The sequence below is a fragment of the Anser brachyrhynchus genome (genome assembly GCF_964034855.1).
Source record: "Anser brachyrhynchus genome assembly, chromosome: 2".
Classification (NCBI taxonomy): Eukaryota; Metazoa; Chordata; class Aves; order Anseriformes; family Anatidae; genus Anser; species Anser brachyrhynchus.
In genome coordinates this window covers 82,430,515-82,436,145 of record NC_137695.1, presented here as the reverse complement: position 1 = coordinate 82,436,145, position 5,631 = coordinate 82,430,515, and positions in this window count along the sequence as shown.

The following is a 5,631-nucleotide window of genomic DNA, read 5'->3' as shown; positions in this document are numbered from 1 at the left end:
TTTAACAGTGAATATTTATCAGTTACTATCCTTGGTAAAAGCTAGTTAGTCAGCCTTGAGGTTGTAAAGAGAGAAACCACGATGCTTCTTCAGTTATTTTAGCCATATGCTGCTCCCAGAACTGTTGAGAATGCTTTTCAAGTCTAGATCATATTTCATTCATGAGAAATTGATTTTTTTTTTTTTTGGTCCTTTTACGCCCATTTCACAGATAAAACTTGACACAGTTCACCACCAGCAGGAAACTTTGGAGGGTGCGGTCTGCTGGGTAGAGCAGCGGCTCAGGGCTTGCATATCTCGCTGCCATCCCTGCTGCTGGCACTGACTCACCAGGTGGGTGGCCGGGGGTGAGGTGAGTCACCTCCCCTCTGTGGTGACATACCTGGCGGGACAGCTCTGCTGTTGAAGCCAGTGAGCACCAGGCATGTGGCTTAGGGACTGCTGAGGCCAATGGGTCATTTCCCTTGGCTTTCACAGGGTCTGATGCTCATCCCTGCAAGACACATCGAGAGTCAAAGGCCCAGGGTGCTGGTAGAAGCTACTTTGGATTCGCAAACCATGTTCTCAATATGCCATGAGGATACTGGATGAGTTAGTACAATACTGCCTTCTCTGAAGTGTCAAAAGCTTGCCACAGATTAGCCATCCAGAAGTATGGCCCTCCTAAAGGAGGACTCCATGGATCCAGGTTTCTGTCTACAGGCGAGGAACCAAGGCTGGCTGCATGCCAGGAGCCCTGGGGCACTTTGTCTCACCCCCAGCAGGGCTGCCCATGGCCCTTCCAGCCCTGGACTGTATGTCCCTGGTCCCTGCCCGCTTCCTTACTCAAGCCTTTGTGCTTTGGCAACCACCTTCTCAGCAAGCTGAGATGCAACTGATGATGAACTCGAGGCCATGGCAGAGAGACAGGTCAGGGTGGTGATGGGGCAGCCTCACACTCCTTTGAGCTGTGTGTTGGAGCACCACGTGAGACTTCGCAACTTCTCAGCCTTGTAGAAGAATCCATTCCTAACATCTTAAGCAAAGCTCCTTAACAAGGTGTCCTGAGAGCACACAAACTGCATGAAGAGTCACCTACACTAGCCATTAGGAGAAGTGAGGAGTTCGTCTTTAACCATGCCTTAGCCACGAGACTTCAGTCTTCAAACCTGAAATATAGGTCTTTCCCTGCCCTCGGTGATCACCTTAGGCAATGAAACACCACTTTGCTCCTTTCTGACCAAAGAAATCTTGAGTTCCTTCAGCTTAAACCATGGCTGTAGAGGGGGCACAGTATGAATTCATCTCTGGGCTTGCAATTACATTTTAATTTAAAGTATGAGAAGGATGCCTGTAGCTGATCAGCACACACACACACACACTACAAACATGGTGGCAAGCAGACCATAATTACCATGTTTAGGCATCGCAGGCACAGATGAGAAGATTCAATGTCACGCTCCTGCTCTTCAGCAGTAGTTTTTTGCCTACATCCCACCAAAATCTGCTTGCTCCTGAAGCCAGTCGTATACAGTTATGGGATGAGAGCACTGTAAAATTAAATAGAGGAGTTCTGATGTGCTATGAAAAACCAAGTACCTTCAGGAGGACGGAGTGAAATACGATGGGATTAGCACAGTTCAGATGGGCCTGTGTAGCACTCAGGAAGCTAAAAATACATACAGAATGTATTATACTGGCACAAAGGGCTCTGAAGGAGTGGAGGTTACGGAGGTTCAAAAAGAGATTCAGTGTGCGTTTGTACGGGACCCCCAGTAAAACTGTATTTTGCTTACAAACAGGAACCATATGTGTTTGTAAAGCAGCCACTGAAGACAAGAGCTAGAAATCAACTTTGCCTTTTGACATAATGTTATATAAAAGGACAACCTGGATGCTGCTGCTACGTGGCACAACGGTATAACATGCCCACAACAGACATCTGCCTCAGAGATTTAGCCGTGTTTAGCCCAAGTGTGCTGCTAACTTTTCGATTTTCAAAACATAGCACAGACTTTACCCTTGTGAGACAGAGAAATTTCCTGGGGCTTGCCTTATGCAATTTTGTAGCATTTCAGTTAACACAGAGAAGCATCTTGCATTCTGCACCAAGGTATCACCTTCTGTTGCTCTCCAGCACGGGCAGGTGGAAACGTCTCAAGAGACATGGAGGGACATCTTCCCTGTGCAGGCTGCACAGAAGAGGGTTACAACAGGTGTCTGCCAACGTTTTTACCACAATGGTTGAGAGCACTCTGGTCTATTAATTTATTTTCAAATCTATGTCTACCCATATTTATGTCGGGTTCTAAAAATAAGTAGCACCGTTAACATTTTGAATTTTAATTATCTCCTGAATATCTAAAAAGATAAGCTAGAAGGGAAAACCCCTCTGTGAGCAGAAGTACCATCTAGTTACATGAGTGAAATTTATCAGAAAAAGTGAGTAATGAGCAGTGAGGAAGACTGTCTCATTTTGCAAATTTTACTTTATAAATTATCTGATTTGACATTCTGCACTAAAAATCTGCTTATGAGCCAAGAAGAGCAAGGGACATACTCCTCTTGGCTGAAGCACAATCTGTGGACACCGTTTTTTTGCTGCTTTAGTACTGCAGCACAGACCACCCCCTGCCACTGAGATGAAGACTCTCGATGTTGTTTCTAGATCACCACATATCTAGAAATAGATAAGTACGCTGGGCTTTAGGTTTGAGTCCACACACAGAGCCTCCTGGTTTTCTGAATTCAATCAAAACTGCATTAATTACACTGCAGAGGTGTCACCCATGCACAGAAACACACAGCATAGAAGTGCCAACCAAAGTTGTCCTCCCTACCTGCACACCCAAGTCCACCTCAGGAGTGAGAGAGATAACTCTTAATCCTTAACCTAATAAATTAGTTCTTAATCCATAACTTTTATTTAATACATTTTTAATGGGCCACATCAAGACTATCAGCCCATTTTATTTAGGAGCATTTGCCTGGGACTGGCAATGAATATTTTACACTGAAGTTATTTCACAAGAAAGAGGCAAAATGGTGCCAAGATAGGCTATAAAACTAAGCATGTGTTAATAGCATCTGTTACAAATAAGGCTGGATTCCACTTTCCATTGTCTTACTCCTTTTTCCTCAAGTTGTTTAAATTTTCCAATTCAAAAGGAATTTGGCTGAAGATTTCCCTTACTTGGTCTTGACCTGAAGAAGGACTGCTTGCAGAAGGGTCGTACAAAATCTATTACAAGCCTTTAAATAGTGAGAGCACGAGGGAAAAGGAACACAAACTTCTCCTTGGACATTCAGACTAGAAAAAAAATATTAGGTGCAATAAATGAACCCCTCCAGTCTCTCACTGTCTGATCCCAAAAATAAACTGCAGCAGCTCTGTTTGTGCTGCTAATCCAAACGCAGCATGTGCCTCCCTGTTCCCAATGAAAGATGCAGCAAAGCGTGTTGTTTAAGTTACTCACCAACACACATTATTTTAAAGGACTTACGCTCTGGGGCCATCAAGTAATACTGGAAGGAGTATATAATTTACATGCTAACCACCTTACTTGGGAATAAATATACCCTTTTGGACATGCTCTCTTAATATCCTCATTAGAGACAAGCTTTTAGAGCTCTCAAACTGCCCAAAAAGAAGGGGAGCTGAATTCTACAGATCTCTTCAACCTGTGGCAGCACTAAATAAAAACAGAAAAAAGGCAAAGACAGAAATGGCTATCATGTTCCCTAATGAAACCGGGCTCTCTGTTATTACCAGTTTTCCCCCTCTTATTCCATGCCAAAAAAAAAAAAAAAGTAGATACTGCAAATTCAGAAAATAAGCTATCACCACATGAAGCCAAAATACCCTAAAAAGTAATATAGTTCGTGTAAAATTACCTATAATTACCCATGTAGCATTTTTATAGTCTCCTTCAACAACCTTAAAAGAATGTCATGAGTTAACACTGCAGAAACACTCAGGAGTCTACAACCATCCTGATAACGTGCACACTTAATACTAGCCTCTAATCCTGAAGAATATGAAAACTGCTAATGAGGATACAGCAGGTAAATTGAACCATCTCTTTAGCGGTACATGGACAGGCTGCAATGTAAGGGGTGATGAATGTTCAAGCAGAATTTGTTTTGTTTTTTTTTTCTTGAATTGTAAAATAACCAGACTCTCTCCTAAAGTTTTTAAAACAGATTTGCATTACACAATGACTTATTTTCCTTTTGGTTTTGGGTAAGGGTCAGCACCCAAAGCTCCTCTAGGTACATGGCTAGGCCAGAAATGCCAAAAGACTCAGGAAAAAAGTCCTAACTGAACACATTTAACAAATCCCAGAATATTTCCAAGCTACCTGGAAACTTAAGTCAAAACATACTAATTTCTTACTAGTTAAATATGCCAGGTGGCACAACATATGCACGTGCTGTTGCCTGCTTTGACAGTAGTCACAGGCTATTACTGACCTGACTGATGCTAAAATTGTTAGCGCCATGCAAAAACTACAATTCCTAACAGTAAGAATGAGATTGCTGTTATTTACCTAACGGGTCCCTCTTTTTGTCAGGACAAGACGCACATGACCTACGAGATCTAGCAAGCAAGCGCCTTACCAGTGTTAAAGATCCAGATCTCAGTTTTGGAGCTCAGGCTTCAGCAGGAGCACTTCATTAACTTTTCAGTTTCAGTGTATTCTGATGAAGTTAGGGATCTTTCCCTTCTAAGATAAACTTTATAGTTTTTCTCTCCGAAGAACAAAACAGCAGCACATTTATAGTGCTCAAAACATGTAAAACCTCTCCTTGCTAGCAAGAGTCCAGAAACCTATTTGGACACAAAAATCAGCATTTGCATCCATCAGTGTAATCAATATTGTAACAATCACTATTTGCAGGAAAATCACAATGCTTCATATATATTTTAGCAGGACAGGGCCAAAGAAGTTGGCTGGAATTGACTGAAATACTGTCTGGCAGCAGGTTTGGAAGTATAAATCCCCTGCGCAGCATTGTCTCAGATGTAACCATGGCAAAAGATTCTTGTCTCAGCGTTCCTTTTCTTCACAAGGCCAAAAGAGTATCTAGGAAACTGCGGTTTACTACCTTCTCTTGGATTATAAACAGAAAATATCACTGCTTTCAAAATCAAGGAGTTAAACTGAGTAATTTTCATGATTTTGTAGGCCTTTGCCTAGCTAAATGTTAGATGTTTGCAGGCAAAGGACATCCTGCATGTCATTCAGTGTGGGCTCAGCAAAGAGCTTCACAGATTTTCTTGTAATATAATCTAGGTGTGGTTTTTTCTTCCTTTTTAAAATATTGCCATCACACCTTCTTTTATATCAATAATCTATTCTTGTTCCTGTTTTTTTTTTCTCTAAACACATGTAAGTATTTAACTTGAGCAGAATCATAATAAACAACGACTAAGTTTATCTTTTATTTATTTATTTTTTAACTCCATGCTCTGTACAATGTTATGCTAGCTTTTATGGATCTGTTTTTATCTGCATCTCCCTACTTACCAATACAGCCAGAGCAACATGCTATTAGTTCATAAATGCTTCTTTAGTTCTGGAAGACAAAAGGCTGTCCTGCACAGAAAACAAAAGCCCTCACCTTCAACATGAAGTACCCTCTCTTCAG